The 27,009-nt window shown below is 41.0% G+C and overlaps 1 long non-coding RNA gene across 5 annotated transcripts in view; it reads left to right on the forward strand.

The window, feature by feature from the left end:
* The window catches only part of LOC150008457 (uncharacterized), a 37,747-nt gene extending 23,357 nt beyond the window's left edge, over positions 1–14,390 (forward strand). For 4 of the 5 annotated variants that reach the window (XR_016511310.1, XR_016511307.1, XR_016511308.1 and 1 more), the window contains 4 exons: positions 1,658–1,790; positions 3,527–4,125; positions 12,503–12,570; positions 13,600–14,390. This is a non-coding gene — a long non-coding RNA (uncharacterized LOC150008457). The remainder of the gene's footprint in view (positions 1–1,657; positions 1,791–3,526; positions 4,126–12,502; positions 12,571–13,599) is intronic. The other variant, XR_016511311.1, reaches the window with a different exon arrangement.
* The last annotated feature ends 12,619 nt before the right edge of the window (positions 14,391–27,009 follow it).

The following is a 27,009-nucleotide window of genomic DNA, read 5'->3' on the forward strand; positions in this document are numbered from 1 at the left end:
TTCGTGGGTCACATTGTGCTGCAGGGAACAGGTATCTGCAGGTGACCTTAGTGGTTCAGCCAGTATGGGGGCTTCCCTCTGCCAGGGGAGACCTGTGCCCAAGCTCAGCTTCTCATGCAAAGGGTTGGGGGCTTCCCTCCCCAGCAGGGAGCCCTGCTGTCCTGCATGGGCTTCAGTTTCTCTGGATGCTGTGTGGCTGGCTGGCTTTCCTGGACAAATTCAGTAAGCAGCTGGCATCTGAACCCAGCCCACCTGGCAGCAGGAGGCTGTCTGTAACTCCTATAACAAACCCATTTTCTCCTTCATGACCTTTTCAAAGGTGTAGAGAAATGGGGCTTGAGTTCCTTTGCTGGTAGATAAGCCACACTGCTTGTCCCCAGTGTGCCCTGGCTACCTTTTTATGGGGACAATAGGTGGCCCAGCCTCCTCTACTCTTGCTGAGCCTTGCTGGGCAAGCCTCCACTTTCATCAATGAAGCCTTTACCTTACACCATCTTCTGTGACATTATACTTCCCTCCAAGGTATATGCACAACAGGTTGCACACAATCCCTGAGACCCACCTTTAGAATAATTATAAAGGCAACACAAGGGATAGTGTATGCAGCCCAGATTTAACATGTGAGATTTAATAACATAGCAGGGTGGCATTTTCTTCATGATTAAAAATACTCCTGTTTTCAGGGTTAGCTCTCAGCCCAGAGCTAATCGACTCTTCTCAGGCACCATTATAGCCGGTAGCATAAAGTGCTCCCTCCAACGTAAAGTCTAACCCCATTACTGTTAATTGTGCTGCTCTCTGTAGGTAAGTACAAGCAGGCCATCAAATGAAGTGTTTATGGTCAGATTTCCTACTGACACCTGCGTGAATGAGGCAGAGCCCTGGCTGGTCTCGTCAGTGCAGTCCCTGTCGCTGGTGATTACTCTCAAGCTCCGGCAGGGTGCCCTGCTCCCAAGGCTGCACGCTGAGTGATCCTAGCATTGCTAACAAATTTGGGTTCTAATATCATGAAAAATCAGTTAAGCCTTATGCAAGGGCAAAGTTGTCACTCCGTTATTACTTTTTATTGTTGTTATTGTTATTGGAACATTGGTTAATTCAGTTCTGGCCTCTGAATTGAACTTTAACCAGGATTAGTTTTTTTTTTTTTTTTTTTGACAACGAAGGACATGGCTCAAGAATGAGGGAAAACAGCATTGAATTGGTTTTCACAAGTCTTTCTTTTAAGCTTTGTGCCTGGATATAATGGAAGCCTGTTGTTCTTGTTTTCTTTTAACATAGTTTATTGTGTAGATTCAAATAGGTCACAAGTCCATAATGTCCCCTAAAACAGAACATCTGCTTGTAATCAAAGCCTTGTACATATCACATGTTTAGCTCACTTATGGATATTGAGAACTGCTTATCTACCACTTTCAATATTAAAAAAGAATTTTATTAAGCCTTCAACAAAATCTAAATCAGTACTTGAAATAGAACAGTGAGTGCTATTTAAGTTGAAGTACTTTACAAACGTAGATGATTATAATAATAGATTGAGAATTATACATTAAAGGAAGGTTTGCTCTATTTTTTAACCTGTAGCTATACAGAACTCTATTTTATTTTATTATTTATTTTTTACATCCTCACCTGAGGATATGTTTATTGTTCTTAGGGTGAGAACAATGGAGAGCAAGAAGACAGGAGAGAGAGAGATGGGAGAGAGAGAGAAACACTGATGTGAGAAACATTGATCGAATGCTTACTGTACGCACACGCCAAGACCAGGAATTGAACCCACAGATGAGGTATGTGCTCTGACTAGGGATCTAACCTGCAGCCTTTTGGTGTACAGGACAATGCTCCAACCAAATGAGCAACCTGGCCAGGGCCAGAATTTTATTGATCATTGATCATAATCTTTGGTTCAAGACTTGTGGTTCAATATTTTTAATAGAATAAACACCCGTGAACCCACTGCCCAATCCCAGAACAAGGACATCACCAAAAAACACATCTGCTTGTACCATTGCTTACTGGTTGTTTTATCATCATCATCATCATCATCATCATCATCATCATCATCATTATATCCTTGAGCTGAGCAACACTTGAAGATAGATTGCAAAAATACATTGGCTATTAAATTTTACCCCCATAGGCTATGTAAACTGCATGCCATAGGAGAGTAAACTAATACAGCCAATTCTGGATACTTCAGGTTGAGCTGAAATTATCATGCCCCTTGCAGCTTCAACTGCATACCTAATGAGAGAGTGGTACTCTTAGCAGGTATCAATGTCCCATGTTCCTGAGGCTCCCTGACCAGTTAGTTGCAATCCTTGATTGATTATTTTACTCATCTATTCATTTATTCAGAGAACATTTTCTGAGAGCAAGTCACTGAGCTTGGCACTGGGGTTTCAGAGGCCAAGTGGGGGGGGGGGGGCTGCAGAGAGATCATTGTCATGGGAAGTGATGACTAGGAAAATCTCTGTGGGGAGGAGGTTCTCTGGGCAGGAGAAGGTGAGGGCTGTGCTCTCTATTCCTAGAAAACTGAAGGAGACCACCCACTGGGGGAGGGGAGGTTTGACATGGGGATTCTCCTGATGAAGAAGAGATATAGGTTTAAGGCAACACTGAACAAAGCTACTCTAACAGGGAGAGGGAGGGAGATTTGAGACTACAGTTTAGCTGCTTCTTCTTCCTCTGAAAGCCTACTGGCTTTTAAGTTGTTTACCTGTCACTAGCCAGAGAATGAAACAGTACCAAACGATGATGAGACCCCCAGCCCTCAGCAGGGGTTGATTCTGCACAAATACTAGGGAGCAAAAATTTGTGAACAAACAGAAAGATATACTTGATGTGTCTCCGAATGTGCAGTGGGCAGATATAACAAGGAGAGAAGCACAGAATTGTGAGAAGCCATTGTGCTTCTAAAATCTTGACTAACCCCGAAGATGAAAAAGTGTATTGTATTATTAGTAATATTGCAATGCTCTCCCAGAAGTAACTGTCCTCTGTCTGTTGTACGGGCATTCAATTCTGTGTTTTTCCTACAATGGAAATGCAAAATGCATTTGGAAAACCCAAGAACCAAACAGAATACAGTGTCCCCTGAGGTTTCACCTTCATCTGTTTGCTGGAGATAATGGGGGAAAAGACTTGTAAACAAAGATTAGAAAAGCATCATCTGGGTATACAGCCTCTACAATGATGCTCGCAACAATTCCTCGTTTCTTACAGTAATTGAGTCACATGCTTATAATATGATTCTGTATCCAGAGCAGACAGCAGATTTCTGTGGACCTGAGTCTCTCAATTAGATTTCTGTGGCTTAGCCACAGGAAGCTGTCAGAGGTTAAAGACTTAATTTTTCTCAATGGTGTGTCCTAAAGAAAAATGATCAGTATGCAGTTTCCCTACCTGCCTCTCCATCTTGTAACATCTTATTTTCTCTGCTTTCTTTTGCCATTGTCATTAGGCTATTCATTATCACAATTGTTATAAATGGGCTGACACTGTCTTTGTTCTTGCTTTCTAGAATTATCCTTTTGTTAGGAGAGTCTGCCCTGGGTGCTGGGAGATCCACAGCTCATCCGGACTAGCCTGGAATCCAGGAACAGATCTCTTAGGTGGGCACCCAGGATAGCTTCACAAAATTCCTCTTCCTTCTCAAAAATCTTAGTTTTAAAAATCACCCCCATCCAGTGGCAATGAAGGCCATTCAGAGGTTTCATTTGAATTTCCTCTCAGCAGATGGGCTGCTCTCAGAGACTGTACTGAAAATTATTTTCAAATTTCAAAGGCACCACTCCATCCTCAGGGACAAAGGTAAGACACAGAGAGGCAGCAATGGTGTGGTGCAGGAAGCACTGAAGAGTTGGAAGCATTCTTTTTCACACCAATGCTTTATATTCTCTGGAGCACTAGAATGGTGTGGCCTTAATTTACTTCTTTTGATCTTGGAAGAGCCCTCTGACGTTGGAGATTTTGATATTCTGCTCTCTTCCAAGCAATGGCAACTTGTCTTCAGGATCTGTGCTCTGAGAACAGGTCACAGTTTGGAATGGTACCGCCAGAAAGCGGCAGGCAGGACTGAAAACCCAAGTTCAATTTCTCAATCCTCCTTTGATTATTAAGGTGAGTTGGACTGAATTTTTATCCATTTCACTTATGTCAGTTTTTTCCCAACTCACGTATCCCTCTTCCACCTTGTGGTACAAGATAGGGACAAGGTAGGGCCAGGTGAAGAGTGTTCCAGTCCACCTCCTCACTAAGGGCAGAGTTTGTCCCTTCCCTTCCCACTGAGGACACAAGTTCACAGAGCCTAAACATTACAAATTGCTTTTGAGTTGTAATTGATTTACGTAAAGGCTTTAATAAGCTTTATTGAGTTTCTTCAAATTCTAACTCCTCATTACAACCCTACATTGTAGGTACCCCTATTATAGTTCCAGTGTATAGATAAGAAGACTGAGGCACAAAGGATAAAGTAACTTTCTTGAGGTCACCCAGCTGGTAAGATATGAAACAGGAATCCAAACCCAGCAGTATGCTCTGGAGTACGCACTCCCCGTGCTGGGCTGTGCTCCTGCCTGGTGCTGGCTTGATCTTCTCTCGTGCCTCTTGGAAAAACAGATGTTGCATGTTAAAACTAAAAACAAAAACAAAACAAAACAAAAACAAGCTCATAGGAAACCTCTTCATAAAAACAGGTGTCTATACCTTTGTGCCCACTCTCTTCCAGGTAGTATTTCAATTAGAGTGATCTCACCATTTGGAGGGTGCCACAGACTAAGATTGTTGGCCTTTATGATGACCTGCCTAAGATTTAGGAAACTTGTATTCATTGGCATAACCCTCAAGAATATAAATAAGAGAGAAATAAATTGAACCGGCTTCTCAATTGTAAACTTCAAAGAAAAGTGTAGAAAACAATGTTGCTGTTTTGATAGTCAAGGTCAAAGAATTCATTTCCTTTTTCAGAATGAACCACTTCTACTATGTCAGACTTTATAGCCTTATATAATTTATGTACTCCCCTGATGTTGGAGGTTCACGGAAACTCAGTGAAATTGCTTTAGGAAACCATTATCATCAATTTATTTGAATTTTGAATTGTCCTCTGAGGATTATGCCTAATGCCACCTTTTATAATTCCAGTGTGCTATGTGGTATCTGAGCAATGAGTATTTTTCCTTAAAGCAGCAGTAAGATTAGAGACCCAAATTGTGTTGATTTTTAGCAAAATAAAGCTCTTTTGGTTAATTTGTTAGACTGTCCTTGTCTTTGAATCTGTGTTCCAATTTAGGGTAGAGAATAATTCACTGAAATGTCTATTCATTCTGAATTCAGAAAAAAAAAAAAAACAACAAAAAAACCCAGCAACAACGATCCATCCAAAATGGTAGCACTTCCTGCTTTGTACCTAATTTGAAAGTCTAATTTGATGTAATACTGAACCTCTCAGGGCACTAAATTCCATAGTTTCCTACTTGAAAAATAAGTAAAGATGCTAGATGATGAGTGAAAAGAGCTCAGGAATGGGCAAAAGTAACCTATCTGGGTACCTGTTCTGTACAAGGAATTACGCTAGTGCTTTAGACATGTTATCTCACTTAATTCTCAAACCAATTCTATAAGGCAGTTACTTATCATCCCATTTTATGCCTAAAGAAAGCAATTTTCCAAGACTTTGAGTATTTTTCTCAAGGACTCAAATTAAATGACTGAGACTGAAATGCAAACACAGGTCCACCTGTTGTAAAGTGTGACCTGCTTGCACCAACCAAGGCATACTGTGACTCAGAAGACGTGACTTTATTTATTTCACAGATTTTTAGTGAGCACCTGCACTGTGCCGGGTATCTAGTCTTTAGGGATTTGATAGTGTTCAAGACATAAATTATGACTATTCTCAGACCTTGTCTTCAAGTTGGAGATGGGGGAGATCCAGGTTGAGGGGAGATGATCAGAAGGAGCAGCCATCTAGAAGAAGAGCTCCCAGGCAGAGGAAGAGCTTGCAGAGGAGGAAATGAAGAAATGATTATGTGCAGGGTGCACTGAGAAGGGTGAGCAGGAAGGAGATGTGCTTGAAAAGGTACTTGGAGTCCAGATCATGTAGAGCTGTGTAAGCCAGAGGAAGACATTTGGATTTAAGAAGCCCCTGGAAGGTTTTAAGAAGAGAAGTGATAGTTTGCTCATTTTTGAAATTCAAAGAATGGGTTAAAGGAAGGACTATGGAATCAGGAGGACCAGTTAAGAAATCATAATAATAATAGTCCAGGCAAAAGTTGCTGGTTACTTGGCCAGGTGATGGTGGTGGATAAGGGGAGGTCAGACTATTGAGGGATGCCTCCTGGAGGCAGAGTTGTAGGTCTGGCTGGTGCCTCTATGGACTAAGTTGTGTTGCAAAGGATATAGGAGACTTGAATGACAATTAGTATCTCTGGGCATCAAGTTTACCCTTGTAAGAATAAGGCCAACTTGGATTCCAGCTGTATAAATCTAAGTTTCACAATAGCCAGTTGTAAAACATAATAGAGAGAAGATGATTTTATTTATATAACAGCAGACATTATAATATGTATTAAGAAAGTTAATGAATTAATGAGAAAAATTAAAGAAAACCTGAATACATAGACATGCCTTGCTTATTCTTAGAAGGAACAATTTACTCAAATTTAAGGCTATCAATTCTTTTAAATTTATTCTAATTATGTAATACAATTCTAACCATAATACCAGAATAATCCTTAAGTGCATTAGAATGAATAAACTTTTGGTAATAATAAAGGGAAAATTGCCCTCTGAGGCATTAATATGGCTTATAAAGCTACAATAACTAAAATAGGTAATAGTGGCAGAGGAATCAGGATAAAAGTCAATGGAATAAAGCAATAACTCTAGAAATGAACATAAGTATATACAAAATTTTGGTATAAAATAAATATGTAATTACAAATGAGTTATAAACTTATAGATTATTTAATAAATGGTATTTGGACACTTGGCTTAATAAATTGCAAGCAATAAAGTACATCTTACACCAATAAATTAATTATTAGACAAGTTATGCATTGATTACTAGGTAAATTAAACATTTTGATGTAAAAAATACTTTGAGATACAAGAAGAAAATTTAGGTATTTTTATAACCTTAAAGTAGAGAGAGATTCTTTTATAAGGATTATGTCAATGATAGAAACCAAGAAAGGAAAAAACAAATTCCAAGTTATCTGCAATTAAAAGACTTAAAAATGAAAACCAAATGAAAAATTGGGAGATATATATTTGACACATTATTTTGGCAAATGATTACTATATAATGAGCCCTGAAAGAAAATGAGCTATGGACATGAATAAAGAGTTCACAAAGAATTAATACAAATACCAAAAAACATGAAAAATGTTTTACCCCAGTGCTAATTAGGGAAGAACAAGTAAAACATCAAGGAGATCTTATTATTTCACCTTTCAATTTGGCAATGATAAAACGCTGATACCCAAAGTTGGTAATGGCGTGGGGAAGAGGACTCTCTTTAATACATTGCTGGCAGGAATAAAAATTCACACTTCCCAAGACAATTTCACAGTATGTGAAAGATGTATATCTTGTTTCTAGGAATTTATCTTAATGAAAGAAAGATATGTGTAAGAAGTCAGTTACTGGGATATTTATCACAGCACTCTGTAAAATGTCCAAAAAGGGGATTGATTGTTTACTTTATGGTATAGGGATAACAATAGAAAACAGTCATTAAATATGACGTGGTAGAAGAGTGTTTATTGACATAAAAGACCTTCACAATGTATTTCAAATACACATACAAAGCTTATACAACAGGATGTTAAGCATGGGTGTATTTCTTGGTGAACCTGTGAGTGTGTGTACATATAATGTATGTTTGAGGAGGTTGGGTCACTTCTCTGAGTGAGTGTGGTTATATTGGGTTTTGTGCTTCTTTTTATATGTCTAATTAAAAAAAATTATGAATATTTTTTAAAGCATTGTAGCAAAGAGCATGGGCTCTGGGCTAAGCAGACCTGGGCATATCTACCAAGTGTCCCTTGACTCTGGTTGGCTAACTCAATCTCAGATTTCCACCTATAAAATGCCCATCATAATACCTACCTGACAGATGGTTGTGTTAAATAATGCATAGAAAATGCACAGCATGTTTTTGTCACAGCTATTTCTGTTAATTATTTAATTTTTTTACTGTTGATATTTTATCAGTTATAAAAATATTCTTTTAAAACAGAATGGATTGACTATAATTTGGTAAAAATTGGATTAGCATCAACCTCTCTCCTTGAAGTGTCAAAACCAATAGATTTTATTTCTTCTTTCTCACCTGTCCCAGATGTTATCTCTGGATTGCACAATGCAAGTTTCCACCAGCCAGGGCAAGGCAGTTACCACTCCTTGCTGGGATTATAAAACCACCTTGACATTAATGTTTCTGAGTGTAATCCCTGAGGTTCCCACCTGATCTGCAGTTTCAACTGGTCAGCTGTGAAGTACTTGATTTGGGAAGAGAAAAATAGGCTAAGAATAGTACTGTAAAACCCCTAAGTAGTCCTAATGTTTCCTTGAATGATGGATAAGCAAGATAGAGCATACTAAAGGAACAGTGAAGGCCTTTAAAAGTTTGTTTTGGTGCAAAGGGTTTGTAGTACAAACTCAGCTCATCTGATTCCTTCTGCAATATGCCCAGAAAGGGGCACGGGGCCAGTCTGAGGGCTATTTATCACTAACGATGTCTTTGTTTAGGCCTGTGATCGTGCTATACATGTTTCAAGAATACTGTTTTCCAAAGCAGTGCCTCTTATGCTTGTGTTCAGTTACACATATGGTTATCCAGGGCTTAAGATGAAGAGGGAGGATTAATTTTGTCTTAGATAAGTGTCAAATTATTGTTGTTGAACTCTTGATTCCTCATGCTCCTTTTCTTCTCTTGCTCAATTGTTTCTTCCTCCTTATTTGTGAAACACATTCATCAACTTATTAGCTTTTTTTTTATTCAGGAATGGGCAGATTTAACAACCATAAGAAGTTCTTTATCCATACTTGTTTCATATTTTTGATATGTTTAAACACATTGCTCTATCTGAAGACTGCAGGGAGCAGGATGGTAATGAGTTACAGCGCCTCTTTGCCTAGTTAAGGAATATCAACAGACTCTCCATCTAGTCCTTCATGCTGCAAATTAAGATAGTTGATAAATCCCTGGAACTGAGTGGTGGAATTGTTTTCTGCCAGGCATTCATCTGAGTCAAAAAAGAAGAAGAGCTGGATCCAATAAGATATATGCAGGCTGACAAGTGGCTTATTTAACTTAATATGGAAAAATATAAAATACTGGGAACTAGGTCAAAAATGGCAAAAAGGATTAGGGCTTAAATAGAGACAGGCTTCCAGACAATGAAGGGAAGAGAATCTGGCAGTAATAGTGTCTACAAAGCCCAACCCATCAGCTTCATGTCTGGCAGTAATTAGGAGGCCAAAGGAATACTGCAATGAATCAACTCGAGGACAATAATAGAAAAGAGAAAGGGTTGATAGACTCTGTGGAGCTGGATGGCCTCACAGAGGAAGGGGAAGGCTCACAGGAGGCAGTCCCCCCAGTTAGCAGGAGACTGCAGGGAGCCTCCTCTCTGGCCTCTTTGCGGGTGGCCGAGGGATTGACATGCAGGAGAAGAGTGGAAACAGAGTAGATAGAGTGCATGGTGAGAGTGGCATGAGGTGTCCTATCACAATGACCTGTTGGGTATTCAGGTGCCACCACCACCCTTGACTTCTTCAGGTCCTTCAGTTTGCTCCGCACATAGGTCTTGGGGCCCATCTGTCACTGTTAATTTCTATCCATCTTCTTGAAACTAGTCTCCAGTAGGAGTCAGCTATTTAGAGTCCTTCTTAGTTAGGACCTTACCATCTCTCTTAACATCCTGCTACTGAGTCTTTTTCCCCCAACCTCGTGCCTCCCCGGGAGGCCAAGCACTCTCAGACATGACAGACTTTTGGACTGTGTTTCCCAAGACTTGCCAGTGTATTCTGTTATTTAACCGGGACACATACCAGCTGGGTTTAAGAGTGCAGCTGGATGTCTTTCAAGGCTCATCTGAGCTTCAGCTGCAGTGTATTTGTGTGTGTGTGTGTGTGTGTGTGTGTGTGTGTGTGTGTGTGTGTGTGTGTGTTTTCTACATTAGGGATGCCAGTTCATGCTGGGAAGCTGAGCAGAAATCCTTTCTCTTCCTTTTGCTCTGCAGAACACCGTGTGCAAGGCGGTGTCCAGTTAACACTCTGCAGAGACAGGGGAATGAACTGTGCAGAAAGAACCATCGGCTCAAATACACATGCTGAGCTCTGAAATATGAAATCATATGTGGCTCTTCTTTGACATTTGAAACAAACACAATCTCTCAGGAGGACTGAAAAAACAGTCCACTTGGTGACTTCACTGTGTCAATACTCAGCAGGGTTGGGTTGAGACACGGAGGCCTCTTGGATATGATAGAAAGTATCAAACAGCTTAGTTAGCAAGGTCCATACTGAGGGAGGAAAATAACTCTCAGGGGTCACCTGAGATGCCTATAGGGTCCTCTACCAGGAAAGATTTAGGCAACGGTTTACAAATGTCTTACTGTGAGGGCAGTCAAGTTGTTCACATGGACAGTGTCTCCTAATAGACCAGCATGACAGTTTGATGCCCAGATACAGGACAATGAATTTTGTGATTTGGAGATTTTTCATATTTGTCCTTCAGGACCCTTGCTAGCTACCGAGATATATCCACGCAAGTTAAGTCATGCCTTTGAAACTGAAGTTAATTCACACCATCAGAAATAAGAATTGCTTGGGGCATGTAGAGTTATGGCCATGAACAAAACAGACATAAATTCTTGCCCAAAGCACTCATACATTCTCACAGGTAGTCAAGAAAACAATGATTGCCTGTACATATCCTAGATGGTGATAAGTGCTATGAAAAAGAAAGACAAGAGGGGCATAGGAAGTATCAGGGAGAAGGTTAAATTTGATTGTCCTGAAATATTCAGATGTCTGGGGTCTCTGTGACTGACTGCATACTTATTTTCAGTTACAGATTTTCAGTTTGTGTAAATAATAATATTTTTGGATTTGTATAATGCATTATAATTTTCAAAGCACTTTCATATTGATTATTTCCACAGACTCTGCTTCTGCCAGTTTTGTGTAGATAAGGAATGTGCTCCATTCGGGCACAGATTTGAACTATATTAAATTTGGACTTTACAATACATTTAGCTGATGTCCTGGAAAAATGCTCTTATCTGTGTTATAAATGTGTTACAGTGGACTGCATCAGTCATTCCCTTGGGAAGCCTGAGCGAGACTTGTCCCCAGCAGCCTGGTGGACTCCAGAGGAGCTCTGGAATGAGGAGTTGTTGAACACATTGGCATGTTAGTGTTCTTTCTCACTGTGTGGGATATTGGTGAGGAGAGTCCCATTCCTTTGTCATGTATGAAGACACGTAAGTGAAGGAGAGCCCTTGCAAACCATCACAGCTCTTATGTGGGAACACTCCTCAGTCACTGTCATGCCCCGGCTCTCACGCTTTGTGTCCAACTTGGCTGTACGTTTGTCCTTGGGTGTCCTACTTTCACATCAAAGTCACTTTGTCCAAATAAAGCACACCCCCTTTGGACCGTTCCCTCTAATCTGGCTCCTCCTCTTGAATCTTAAATCTTTGAGGATTCTTTAGACCCCTCCCTGCTCCCCTTCCCACATATTTAGAAGTCTGCCCTTTCTTCCTGTCTTTTCTTTCAGTTGCCTCTAGGCCAGTTCAGGACTTATGAACTCTGAACAAATATCCAAATAATGGCGATTGTCTGCTCTCTGGTAACCTCTATTTCAATATTTTTTTCCCTTTCAGCCTCTCATCCTCTGTGGGCACAAACCTCATGCTCTAACGTGACCAAATGAAAGTTCCTTAAAGGTTTCCATGCCCCTCCCACCAGTCTCCAATGACAAGACCAGTCCACATTCCCATTGCCCTCTCTAAATCGGACTCGTCCATCAAGTTCTTACTCAAATGCAGCCTCATCAAATATAGGGTTGCTAGATAAAATACAGGACACCCTATTAAATATGAATTTCAAATAAGTGCATTTTTTTTTACTGTATTTCTTGAATATTGCATGGGAACTATTTGTACTAAAAATATTTATTGTTCATCTAAAATTTAAATTTAAATTTAACTTTAATTTGCCTTTTCTGGCTACTCTGACTCCTGTACTTCCCAGAGCTAGATGTCTGTGAAAGGCCTACAGTCCTTATTCACAACCTTGAATCTTTCTATAAGAGGGTACAGTGTAACTTTTTACAAGAGGGTAGGAAATTAAAAATCAGCACTGTTTATACTCTTTAATTTAGCAATTACTGAACACCTCCTGTGTGCTGGGAAGCATTTAAGGCAGTTTGGATACAAAGATAAAAATAGTGCTTATTCATTTGTTTCTTTTGTTCTTTAGATTTCCACATAAGTGACTTAATTCACTTAGCATAATACCCTCTAGGTCCATCCATATTATCACAAATGGTAAGACTCCATTCTTTTTTATGGCCAAATAATATTCCATTGTATATATGCACCACAGCTTTTTTATCCACTCATCTACTGATGGGATCATTTTGTAAATTATATAAAGTTTTAACCATTATGCTGTGTACCTGAAGCTAATATCAATAATACTGAATGTCAACTGTAATTGAAAAAAAAAGTACTAGTTCTTAATGGCGCCTGGTTAGAGCAGCAGGCCTCAGCAGTGCACAATTACAGTGCAGCATTTTGGTGGCCACAGATAGTTTACTCTTTGCTGTAGGGTGACTTCTTGAAAGAAGCTCTGTCTTAAAGGATTATTAGGTATGAGGGAGGTAGAAAGAATCTCTTTCTCAGCAGAGAGAGAAAGATATGTGGAGGCCCAGGTGAAGAAGAGATTAGGGCGTGACCAGGAAGCTGACAGAAGTTTATTGCTGTTTGAGGTGGGGTGTGTAGTATAAGATAGCACATGGTGCATCTCGAGGTCGGATCATTAAACATTTACCAGCACACCATGGAAGATGAGGTTTAGAAAGAAGACAGAAACCAGATCATGAACATTTTGTTTGTCATGCTCAGGAGGCTGAGCTTTATCCAGGTAGCGAGCCATTGAACCATTTAAAGAAGAGAAATTCTCACATTTATACGTCAGAAAGAGAACTCAGAGGACAGACTCAGGGAGCAAAACTAATGCAAAGGCAGCTACAGTGATTTAGGCAAGAGATGCTGAGGTGGGTGGGATGGGGAGGTGGACACATGCAAGAGGTGCTAAGGGCATAAAATCACCAGGATCTGTGGCAGAACTGGATATGCAGGGTGGCAGAGGGAGAAATGAGCACCTCAGGCTTGGACAACTTTGGGGATGTCAGAGATATTCATCAAGGTAGTGGGGACAGGAAGGTAAGCAGGTTGGGGGGCGGGGTTGATATGAGAAGATTTGTCTGAATGTGTTTTATTCAGCATGTGGCATTTATTATATCTGATATCATTTTGTTCCTCATTTTCTCACATGCTCCGTTCTCTCCCCAGGTGGACTCTGATCTTTCTGGGGACCTGGTCCATGTCAACCAACCTGGGTGTGCCCCCAGCGTCTTGAACTCCTTACAGCTCCTTGCAAGTTCACCTCGCCACACGCTGGTACATGAAGCCCAGGCTGAGCCTGCCAGTAGCTGTAGCTAACATCGTCTGCACAGTTGAGCAGAGCAGGAACTTTGAGCAAGGATGCAATTTCACCCCAAAGATGTGTTTCTCCTCTGAGGGAAGCCGAACACCCGAGGTGACCTTGCCCCCTCTGGGAGGGAGGACGCGCCTCACAGTGGCAGCAGGAGGCTGCAGGTCAGTGAGGGTGATGACCAGGCCCGCAGAGATCCTGCCCTCTTTCTGAAGAACCCTATAAATCCTTCCACTGGGAGTAATTCCCTTTGGAACTAGAGAACCCTCTGCATTCCTGAAATCAGTAAAGGCAAAATGTACAAAGATTTCTGAGAAAAGTGAATGTGGTGTGAGCATGATCCCTGGGTGTTACTATGCAGAGAGAAAGCCTTTTTTTTTTTCCCCTCCACTGAATGGTGTTCTTTGCTCTCAAGTTAACTCATGCACTGGATTGGGTCCAAGAACATTTTGTTTCTTGATTTCTAGCCAGGCTTCTCTCAGTTGTGGCACAGTCCCCTCTTCGCACCCTTCATTCCCCTGTCCCTTTCTTTCTTTTTCTTTTTGTTAAAATAATTATTTCAGCTTTTCCATGTGACTGAACTGATACAGAGGAAAACCCACCGGCTTAGGTAGGGCTTCCCCCGGAGTAAGGCCCGAGGGACTCGGAAGGGATGCTCTCCCTCCCCACCCCACCCCCCTGCAATGGCCTGCCTGGCAAGGTAAGTCTGAAAGCAGCTGAAGCTGAGAGCGTTTGAACTCTGCCCCCTGCCAGATGAGTTCCAGATGTGTAAACTCCAGCCTCCTCAGTTCTCTGACTGTAGCCCTGCCAACATACATCTGCAGATTGCTCGTGCACAGGAAACATGAAAGCGTATCTTTTACCACAACTGCTCTCTTTCCCCAGCCCTCCTCCTCTGTCTCCTCGGACTTTGCCCTGTATTTCATCTCCCCCCTCCAGCAGATTCATTAAGGACTCGCTGCACACCTCTCCTTGGCCGCAGATGCCAGCTCCTCTGTCTTCCCCTGAGCCTGTTCTTGGCTTTCTGGACAGCTGACCAAAGCCCCATGAGAATCATTAAAGGTGCCTATTGGACTTGCTGCAGGAGAAAGGAACCGAGTTTCCTCTGTTGGGCTGGTGCCTGTTTGAGAGCCGCACAGGAAGACTGCGGGCCTTAAGGAGGGCAGAGCAGAGCCTGAAGGTGAACACACAAGGAGTGTGCCTGCGGAACATCCTTGGGGGAGGGGAGGCCTGTCAGGGCACACCTCTTCCCATGGATGTTCTGGGTTTGGGGGAACAAACAAGGCAGGTTTCCGTAAAACTGGAGGTATTCAGATGTAGTATGTGTTCCTTGCTCCCCCTCCATCCCCTGGGGTAAGGCACCTGTTCTTAATGTAACTCAAAGAGGGAGTGAAGAGTCAGATTGTTTTAGCAAAACAGCAAGGGATTTTTACTGAGGCACTTATCACAAGGAAACGAATTTTATTTGAATGCTTGACTTTCATTCTGCCCTTTATCCATATGGACTCTAAACTCTCTCTAGCTCTATCCCAGGGGACATAGAATGGAGCCAAGTGACCAATCTGGGAAAGGAAAAGAGGGTGCACTAGGGAAGGGAACAGAGAGTCGAAAGGGCCTAAGGGCTTAGGGCCTGAGAGAGAAACAGATGTGTGGTCCCCACCACCCCGGGGCCTGTGTCCCACATTCAGGCCCACCTGGAGGCAGAAGAGCTCGCAGGGGTTAAGAAGAGCTGGTTGAGCCTAACGGAGTTTTGGGGGCCCTGGGTAAGACTGCCCTGACTTATGATTGAGGAGCATAGTAGAGAGTGGGTGACATTTACGTTCTGCTTTAATAGTCCCAAGCACCTCCGTCTCTGGCTGTTAAGTGAAGCCCTAAGATTTGGCTGGGTTATTGCAATAGTAGCCTTCCTTTTTAAAACCAACCAGAAAACATGTCAGCCTCACTTCAAGCAGGGATTGCCCCAGAGAACAAGGGGAGGGGTTAAAGCAGGCTCTGCAATTCCTCTCTTTCCACCCATATTTTTTCACCTGGGTCCCCCAAAGACATTGGAAGAAGAGCAGAATCTGTAGATTCTTTCATATAAAGGCAGGTAGGTAAAGGGTAAAGAAACCTTTTTCTTCTGAATGAGAGTTCAACTTTAGGTTAGCAGTAGAGCTCTGTTACTCTGGCAGCCTCTTAAGGGTAGGCTGCAAACTACATTTCCAGGCAACATTGCTGATGATAAAAATGACCCCTGATTGGCAAATTGCTTCTGGACTGGGAGACACTCTACAGAACCGTGCTTTGACGCAGACACCATGCTTTGCTGAGGACACCATGCTTTGGGCTTCCCTGAGTGTGGTGACCTTTGTAAGAGGTGTTCCTTTGGGGCCATGAAAGCTACTTTTAGGGAGTTGTTACAGGACATAGTATTGGTTCCTTTGGGAAATAAGAGTTTTCAGCCAGGTTGGCTCCCACACCTGCCCAAGGTGATCTCATCCCTTGTACCTAAGCTGTCCCTGTGGAGAAGTTAGTGCTGAATTGCCCATGTGGGCTGATTAAATGATGCAGGACTTTCAGTGAGGGAAACCCTGGAGCTGCTCTACTAGTGACCTATAGTCCTGGCCTACAGCCTCTGAGTACACCAGCTGTGGCTGGAATTACCTTAATTGTGAGTGTTTAGTTGAGGCTATGGAGGCCCTCTGAAGGGGGCTATAGATGGTTTATAACTGACTTCCTGTTACTCCTTTCAGGGATAATTAACTTTTACAAAGGTAGACTAGTGGGTGGAAGACATAAAGGTCCAGAAACCTGCCCAGTATGCCTCAAATCACACTCATAGGACACACTGTGGTTTTAGGACTTTTAGTCTCACCTCAAATGACACCCAGGAAGAAAATGGGTGGTATCTGATTTTGCTTTGTTTGTATCTGTCACCATAAGCTGTGAAGAGCTATAACAATCACAATGGCCTCGCACTTAGCCCTTCTTACCATAAAGGCTCTAACTGCAACATTCAGGAAACAGGTGAGAGGGATTTTCATCTTCTAAATTTATCTATTCCAATTATAAACTCAGTGGAAAAATAATCACTAGCTCCACCATGGGCCAGAATTTCAATGATCTCCTGTCCTCCACGCTTGTCTAACCAGAGAGCAGTAGTAGATGGCATTTGTAATTTCTTGGTGGTGTTTTAAGGTTAGAAGCCACATGTATCATTTCTTGAAACATCTCTGCATCCTCCTTTCCCCAATACACAGTTATTCTGGTAAGTGACTGTAGGTCACCTTAGGGGGCAGGGCAGTGGGCATGTTTATCAGATATACTTGTAAAGGACTTCCAGGGGTCTTCTTTTAAGGAGATCCAGCCTCCCCTTCAATTAGTGTGTTCTTGGTCTATGAACTCACTTAACTAGGAACTCAGGTAGGTGATGGTTCATGATTTTTCCATTGAAGCATCTGACTTCAGCTTTCTGCCCTCTAGCTCTTAAGGTTAAAAAAAATTTTTTTAAATTGTTTTTGCCTAAAAAATAAAAGTCAAGAAATACCACCTTGCTGTCCATCTATGTTACTGCTCACAATACTATGTTATATATGGGACATCATCACAGGTTTGAAACAAAGCACTGTCAGGTTGCACGTGTATAAAGCTAATCAAAACCTGGAAGGTTAAGATTTGCAATGGAACACAGATGTGTCTGATACACGTAGGCCAAGGTCAGATTTTATACTGGGCCCAGGTGATTTCTACTTCCTGGTATTGTGTAAGCCCCACCTTCTAACCAATAAAGTATGGCAATATTGAGTAGCCTCTGACCAACAGAATAAGGCAATATTGAAGGATGTCACTTCTGTGCTTAGGTTGCCAAAATTGTGATTAGGTTGTCTTGCTGCTGGAAAATTCTCTTTTTTGTTGGCTTTGGTGAAGCAAGTTGCTATGTTAGAGAAGACCTTATGGCGAGGAACTAAGTGCAGCCTCCAGCCCACAGCCAGCAAGTAATCAGCACCTTTATTCCAATAGCCCCGAGGAATGGGATTCTCCCAATAGCAAGGTAAATGAGCTTGGAAGCAGATCCTGTCCTCAGTGAGCCTCAGGTAGGACCCCCACCCTGAATGACATTGGCCACAGCCTAGTGAAAAACTGAAGAAGAGGTACAGCTGATCCATTTCTGGGTTCCTGATTCACAAAACCCGTGAGTTAAAAAAAGTATATTGCTCCCTGGCTGGTGTGGCTCAGTGGATTGAGTGCCAACCTGCAAACCAAAGGGTCACCGGTTTGATTCCCAGTCAGGGCACATGCCTGGGTTGCAGGCCAGGTCCCCAGTTGGGGGTGTGTGAGAGACAACCACACACTGATGTTTCTCTCCCTTTCTTTTTTTCCACCCTTCCCCTCTCTCTAAAATCTTAAAAAACAAAACAAAACTTTTGTATAAAAAAATGTATATTGCTTTAAGCAGCTGAATTTTAGGGCAATTGTTACTAGAATGACCAGCAGTCCTGGTTAACTGGAAGTTATGAGTGTCAAATCCCACAGTCCTATATTTCTGATGCAGCAATAGATAACTAATACACTTTACACATATATTGTTTTTCACTTAACGCAAGTGTGTCTTCAAGGTAAATTCCTAGAAGTGGGTTTTGGGGGATCTAAATGGTAAATTCATCTAGAATTTTTTTAGATATTTCTAAATTTTCCCTTGTGGGGTTGTACTATTTTGTACTCATATTGGATTGGCTATATGAGAGCACCTGTTTCTCCTTGTTCTCATAAGAGTTTGTTTCCATTATCTATTTATTTGATAACTTAATATATGATTTGTAAGTGTAAGCTGGTTCATATTATCTTAGAATAAAGAAGTACATTTAAACATTAACACTAATAGGATTTAAGTGCATGATTTATACGTTGTTTATGACATATACAGTCATATAATTTCACAAAAGTCAAGTTATAGAATATTTTCATAACCCCCAAATTTCTGTCTTCCCTTTCCTCCACCATATTCCCTAGAAGCAACTGATCTGATTTCATTCCTTTATATTTTTGCCTCTTCAACAATGTCATAAAAATAGAACCATAGAGTATGGAGCCTTTTACATATCATATATTTTACTTAAAATAATGCTTTTGGGATTCACTCAAATAGGTAGTTTGTTCTTTTTTTACTACTGTGTAGTATTTTCATATATAGATGTATCACAATTTACCTCTTTCCCAGTTGATACTTACCTGAGTTCTTTCTGATTTATTATTATTATTATTATTTAAATTATTTTTATTATTATGAAGCACAATACTATAAACATTTGTATATAGTATTTGTGTGGACATGTATTTTAATTTTCTTTGGATAAGTATTCAGGAAAGAGTATTGCTGGGTTGTATGGAAAATGTCTATTTAATTTTCTAAGAAATTGCCAGAGTTTTCCAAAGTGGCCGCACTGCTTTCTGTGCTGCCTTGACAACATATGAGGGTTCCAGGGCCTTTGCATCCTCACGGCCCTTGGTAATGCTAGTTTTTTTTGTTTTTTTTTTTGTTTTTTTTTACATCTAGTAGGTGTGTTGTGGTATCTGAATGTACATTTCCCTAATGACTGATTGTGTTGAAAGTCTTTATGGGCTCATTTGCCATCTGCATCTCTTTGATGAAGTTTCTCTTTAAATCTTTTGCCAATTTTTAATTAATGTTTGTTTTCTTATTAAGTTATGAGCGGTTTTATGTATTCTGGATACTAGTCCATTGTTATATATACATTTTATTCATATTTTCTCACAATATGCAGCTTCTTTCATTTTCTCAACTGCCTTTTGTGCAGCTGAAACTTTTAATTTTTATGAAGTCCAGTTTTATAAATTTTCTCATGCATTTTTGTGTCCAATCAAAGACATCTTTATCTAACCACATGTCTCAAAGATTTTCTCCATTTATTTTCTTCTATGGATTTTATAGACTTGGGATTTTACACTTAGGTCTATAATCTATTTGGAGTCAGTTTTTATATGTGGTGTAAATTATAGGTTGAGGTTCATTTTTTTGCATGTGGATGTCCAAATTTTCAGGCATTATTTGTTGAAAATTGTTTCTCCTTAGTACCCTTGTCAAAAATCAAATGACCATTTATGCATGGGTCTATTTCTGGACTCTATTCTGTTCTTGTGTGTGTTTATCCTTTTCCCATTACCACACTCTCTTGATTATTGTAGTGTTATAGGAAGTCTTGAAATTAAATGTGACGGTTCTCTACCATGAAATTATAGGAAAAACCATGCATAGGTCTCTGCTCCCCTGGTTCCTGGCACAAGCTCCTAAACCCTTGTAATTTTTTAAGAGATAAAAGCACCTGGAGGATCTTCTCTTTTGAAATTTGGTCTTTGACCCTGGTTCCTAGCTGAACAGTTAAATCCCTTGGAGTTTCCTTGGTGAGAGGCAACTCTGGGTGGGCTCCTGGAAGGGGACTGGTCACCAGAAAGACCAGCCATGATTAGAGATTTGGAATTTTCAGTCCAACTCCCCATTCTCCAGAGAGGGGAGAGGGGCTCGAAATGAAGTAAATTAGGAATCATGCCTATGTAATGAAGCCTCCATAAGAATCCCAGAAGTATGGGGTTCTGAGAAAGTCCAAGTTGTTGAACCTGTGCAGGTGCTGGGAGAGTGGTGCACCTGCAGAGGGTGTGGAAGCCCTGTGCCCTCCCCCGACACCTTGCCCTCTGCATTTCATCTACCTGGATTTTTCTTTTGTATCATTTGTCATATTGTTTTTTAATAAATTGTAAATGCAGATGCTTCCCCAACTTTTGTGAGCAGTCTAGCAAATTATCAAATCCAAGGAGAAAGTGTGGGAATTCCAGTTTGTAGCTGGTCAGTCAGAAGTCCAGGTGATAACCTGGGACTTATAATTGGTTTCAAAAGTGGGGGAGGGGTGCAGTCTTGGGGTTCTGAACGTTTATCCTGTGGGACCTGACGCTGCTATGTCCAGGTCGATCATGTGGAATTGAATTAAATAGTAGGGCATCCTGAGAATGTTGCCGAGAATTGCTCAGTGCGGGGAAAACACACACATCGAGTGTCAGAAGTTGTTGTGAGTATGGTAGTAGTGTGAGAGAAAAGGAGACACCTTTCTTTCTATTTTTTGAAAATGTTTTGACTATTTCAGGCCTTTTGCTTTACTAACATATTACTTTTAGAATCAACCTGTCATTTACTTCAGAAAGACCTTCTGAGATTTTCATTGGGATTGCAAGGAAATTATTCCTTATTTTAGATAAAATTGGCATTTAGCAATATGGAGTCTCTCAACTTCTGTACATGTTTTAGCTCTCCATTTATTTAGATCTTTTTGTAAATCTACTTAAAAATTAATTGTTCATAATTCCGGTACATAGAAATTACATTAAAAAAAATATTGGCCTTGGCTAAATTTACTAATAGGTTCTAGTAGCCTGCTGTGTGTGTGTGTGTGTGTGTGTGTGTGTGTGTGTGTGTGTGTGTGTGAATTCTTTAGGATTTTCTAGGTGGATAACCATATTTTCTGGATACAGAGGTAATTTTGGTTCTTCTATTCCAATCTGGATGCCTTTTATTTCTTTTGTTGCCTTATTGCACTTACCTGTAGTAAGATGTTGAATAGGAATAGCAAGAGTGAACATTCTTGTTTCGTTCCCAGCCTTAGAGGTAAAGCATTTATTATTTCAACTTAAGGATGCTGTTAGCTGTAGGGTTTCCATATATTATCCTTTATCTGTAGAGGAAGCTCCTTTCTATTCTTAGTTTTCTGAGAGTTTTATCAAAAATGGATATTAAGTCCTATCAGTTCTATTTTTGCCAGGACTACCTTAATTAAGCCAATCACAGTGTGTGTGTCTTCTCTAATATGAATATGAAACATACACCACAAATAAACCTATGAAAATAGGAACTATCATCTATCTTCCTATCAGTCAACCCTAATCTCCCTAAAAATATCACCAGCAAATGGTGAGAATGGTGTAATGGGAAGAATGGTGTTTGTGTGAGAGTCTAATTTCGGTCCTTGTTTTGCTTCCTATTTGTCACTGTTTATTGGTGTTCTGGAAACTGTGTTTAAATATACTTAATACACTTTGTGTCAGTTTTTTGTATACCATCCATATAAGGTATTCATATTTTTCCACTAAAAGGTGAGGAAATCAAGGTTTAGAGGAATTAACTGGCTTGTCCAAAGTAATACTCTCAGCAAGGATTTGAAGATGTTCGTTCCATCCATCATGTCAAACCTCCTCTATACCAGCGTCAGTGTTCCAAGACAGGGAGCAGCTTCACCTGTCCCACTGGCTTCTGACCTCACTGTCCTCACCAAGAGGCAAGCCTGAGGAGGCAGGGCCAGCTCCCCTGAGCTCAATGGGATGGAAACAGGTCGCAGTGCATGCACAATTGTAAAGCAAATGGCAGAATCCTTTCCTTTTAGTAACCTGTCTCCTTTTGCAGACCCAGCAGTTGAAGCTCCCTTCCTGTGGGCTGGCAGAGCTTATGAGAAGTACCTAGCAGACTCCTTCCCACCACCCCCAACCTCCCACTGCATCCACATTTTGGGTCATATTAGGGATAGAACCAGGGGCAGGAAGGAGGGGAGAGGGAAGATTCAAGTGGTTAAAAAGTATGCAGCCCCGTGAGGGGGATGTTTGAGAGACAGGAGCATTTCCTGTGCCTCCTCTCAGATCCCTTTTATGCAGAAAGTGTAGCCAAGGGGCCCAGGAGCCTGGAGCTTCTCTCTGAGCCCTCCTAGGTGTGTCTGCTGTGATTCCTTCCCACAAGGAACATTAATGGAGCTCTTCCATGTAGAAAGTATTTCCTGGGAGAAGGCCAGGATTTAGGGGAATGGCGGTTCTGGAGTGGGGCATCTGTTAGGGTTTGAAAAGTTGAGGAGGTGGTTGGAGCTGCTCAGGGAGGCGCTCCCACTTCTTCACTGCCCTGTTCCTGTGCTCTTTTCTGAAAAGCTGACCCGATACAATCCCTCTTGGGTCCTATTCATCTCAGACTTGGAAAAAGCTACAGACAATGGGACCTCCTGTTGCCGACCTCCAATTGCACTCCCACAGCCCTTCCTACTGGGCTGGCCTGGAGCTACACAGGGCACCAATCACTTTCTGGCCTGAACTCCCTGCCCTTCAGTCCCCATTGCTGCCACTTCCTACCTTACACCCCCCTGCTCTGGGGGTGCTGAGGTCCCAGGTCCCCAGTGCTCGTCCTCTGTGCCATCCCTCTTATTTCCATGTCATCTCTGCCTATTTCACCCCAGTACCTCCTGATTGCCAAGATTTTAGTTGCTGAAAATTGTTGGTGCTCAAGATTGCACAGTGGCCAGACTCAGCCACACTCCTTATCTCTCCAGTGGGAAAAAGGGACTATTTTCTGATCACATAAAAATGTGAAAATAAAGGAAAGCATAACTGGAAATAAAAGTCACCCATGTCAAAAATTAAAAGAAAAGAAAAACAAAACAAAAGTTACAAGAAAGTCACCCATATCATGCTACCCAAAGATAACTATTGCTAATATTTTGTTGCATTTTCTTGCTTTTTATTTTTTGAAATGTATTCTCAATCAAGGTTTGTATTTTGTTTTGTCACTTAATATTGAGAGTATTTTCTCTATCTTTAAATATCATTTGAAGATAAATTATTAATGGCTACAGCATATTCTATATATGAATGCAAATTAGTTTAGTCCACCATTGTTGGAGATTGGATTGCATGTAGCATATACTCCTAGAGTTGGGATTTGTTTTGGAAAATCAGGATACTTTTCAATACTTTCCATATATGTATATATTGCCAAATTCCCTTATAGAGAGGTTGTCATGATGGGTACCCATAGAGCTACCTGGGAAAGCACGTCTAACGCCACCAGCAAATGTTTGGCTCTATTCTTATCGTTGTTGATTACACAGGTAACGAAGTGAAGTCCCTTGAGTCAGTCAATTCATTAGTCAATCAATGTGTGTCTATGATTCTCAGCTCTGCCATTTCCTCTTTGTATGACCTTTGGTGTCCAGCCCCTTTTTCTATAACAATAAAATGGGGACTTTAATAGTACTTCCAATAAAATGGGTACAGTCATACAAGCTTCTTTGCTTTCAGGTACTTTTGATGCTTAAATGAAATAAGAAATATCAAAATATTTTTTTAAACCATAAAGCACTATCCAAGCCTATTGAGCCTATCACATGAACTGTGATCCTTCCTCCTCAGGGGAGGCAGGATGTAAAAAATATGGAACATAATTCTTAAAACTAAAGAAATTTTAAAATGGGTGCTGTTTCACATGTGGCATCATTACAGCCACCATGTGTTCAGAATTTCCTGAAACTATTCTCTCTCCCCCTTAAAATTCCATGTGTCAGACATTGTGCCTCAATTTTTGGTTCAGAAATATATTAATCGCAGATATAATGCCTGTTTTACAGCAAAGTTCATACACCTCATTTTGGCTAACAAGCTTCGGAATTATTTCTGTAATAAGGTTAAGTTTTTCAGTTTTGAGAGATGCAAAAGGCTAGTTGTGTGTACACATTACTTTTTTTGCTTTTGGTGAGCCTGAAACACGGGTGCGTGTGTGTGTGTGTGTGTGTGTGAATACATGTTTGCATAGATGTTTTTAATTGGTAAAAATGCTCTCCCTCCTTTCTGGAATAGTATTCACACAATCAGTTTTATTTTTAACCTCTTTTGATTTAAAGCTGATTTTGAGTCAACTAAACACAAAGGAGTGCCTTGTCTTAAACCTTTTCTTTCTCTCTCTTTTTAAAAATTTTATTTTCCAGAAACTTGATCCAGCCAAGTGAAAATCTACAATCTTAGCCAAAAGTTTGTTCCCAAATTGATATTATCCTATAGTCTAATCCCAAAAGAAATAGTTTTTGCTGAAGATTAAAGTTCTATTAAAAAAGCATTTTCATAAAATATATGAAAATATTGTTTCTGCAATATTTCTGAGTTGGGGAGCCAGTTTAACCCATTAATATCCATACAAGCAGGGTACTGAAAAAGACACAGACATTACTCTGAGTCATTACTCCCTCGGCTCCCACCCTGTGCTTTCCCTAATGCAGAACCACAGGATTAATGTTGGTAGCGTGTGTGCTCTGTGACTTCTCCTACATAAGATTTTACATTAGTGAATCATTAAAAACATACTACTTGTGTGTCAGCTTCTTCCTGGTCATTTTGGAAATCAACAACAAGCAGAAACATCCTAAATTGTGTTTCCAAGGGTCTGTTGATCTGACTGTACTGACATAAACATAGAATCAAATGGGAATTTCTAGCCTCAGGGACCTCGCCTGGATTCTGAGGCCTCCCTGGATGGGGATTTTGGATATTGGATGGGGAGGCTAAGAGAAATCAAGTCCTCCTCATCGCTGCCCACCCCTCTTCCTTCTTTTATCTCACTCCTCCTCAACCACTGAGGGGCCCTGCATCCTTCCCAAGGGAAATTGAGAATCCCAGGATGGGCTGGCGTGGAAGATCAGACATCCCTCACCCCACAGGCAAACCTGTCCCTTCCTTGGACTCTGCCCAAGGCCAGGTGGAACCCAGATTAACTAAATACAGAGAAAAACTTTTCAACAGATAATTTACTGAATATGTAACTCAAAAGAATCTGCAAACTAACAAACAATGTCCTGGTTGGGCCTAATCTTCTACTCGGGTGCTGGAAATGGCGAAAACAGAGGAAAGCTTATGTTGACTCAAGATCTGGTGCTCTGTGACCACTACATCATCGCCAGGTCCTGACATTCTCCTGCCTGGACAGTCTTTTGGGTGAACATGATATCGAGGAAAGAAATGTGACCAATGTGCCCCTGCCTATGCCACAGAGGCCCTCAGTGAGAGGGATTCTCAGCTGAGGTGTGGGAGGAGAGCAGAATGTCTGGGGGAGGCTTTGTGAACTACAACTTTTAGAGTTGGGGCTATAGCCACCTATGAACCCCCTTACTGAAATCATGGCTGAGTGAGCCATGGTTTTGATAGAGTGTCACATTCCTTAGGTGGAGCTGGGGGGTGGTGGAAAAAAGTTGAGAACAACTTTGCTGGTGGACTATAATGCCACGATCTTGTGCTGATCTGCATGGGTGGACTAGCTTGTCCTCTGTATGAATCAGGTTCAAGCAGAGAGGCAGAACTGGTAGAGAGAGACAGACATTACAAGGAATTGACTTACATGGTATGGAAGCTGAAATCCGTGGGCAGTCTGTGAGAGAAGGTCAGGATCAAGTTGGAAACTGACAGGCACAGGCTGAAGCATTTACAGACTGGCAGGGAGCAAAGTTCCAGTGAAGAGAGAGCAATTGTAGACCCAGATTCTATTTGGAATATAGCTCAGGGAGTTCCCAGCATTTTTAAAAAGAATTTAAAAAAATTTTTAACTGTAGTAGACATACAATATTATGTTAGTCGCGGGTGCACAACATAGTGATGAGACAATTGTACAACTTATGAAAGTGATCACCCTGATAAATCTAGGACCCATCTGGCACCATACGTAGTAAGCACAATATTTTTGACTATATTCCTTATGCTGTGCTTTACATCCCCATGACAATCCTATTACTACCAAGCTGTACTTCCCAATCCCTTTTCCTTTTACACACATCCTCCCAACCCCCCTTATATCTGGAGATCATCAAAATGTTCTCTGTATCTAGGAGTCTGTTTCTCTTTTGTTTCTACATTTATTTTGTTTCTTTTAGATTCCACATACAAAGCAACCTAAGTGTCCATCATTAGGTGAATGGATAAAGAAGAGGTGCATATGGCTCAGCCATAAAAAGGAATGTAATCTTACTATCTGCAACAGCATGGATGGACCAAGCCGTCCTTAAAGGCCTTCCACTGATTAAGTTAGCCCTACCAAGATAAACTTATTTAAAGCCAACTGATTAAAAACTTCAATTAGATCTGCAGAACCCCTTCATCACAGAGCCTAGATTAGTGTTTGATTGAATAACTGGGAGAAAGTGTGTTTGCTACAAAATGCTGTCTTCCCTTCTGTCCCAGAAGCCTAGCCCACTCAGTATGATATAGCAGACCACCATCACACCCTTCTTTCCTCCTGGATCCTTCCCTCCCTTCTCTCCCTTTCACCTTCCTCCTTCCTTTCCTTTTTTTCTCCCTAAAGAGATTAACAACTTTTTAATTTGAGACTTAGAATTCAAGTATTTCCAAGGCGCAGTTTGGATTTGTAGTGTGCTTGTTGTTGGACAAATTTGTGCTGTAAGCTAGAAATGTCACGTGTGTCCTTTCTGTCGAGT

This window comes from Furipterus horrens, unplaced genomic scaffold (genome assembly GCF_987537825.1).
Source record: "Furipterus horrens unplaced genomic scaffold, mFurHor1.1.pri manual_scaffold_5, whole genome shotgun sequence".
Classification (NCBI taxonomy): Eukaryota; Metazoa; Chordata; class Mammalia; order Chiroptera; family Furipteridae; genus Furipterus; species Furipterus horrens.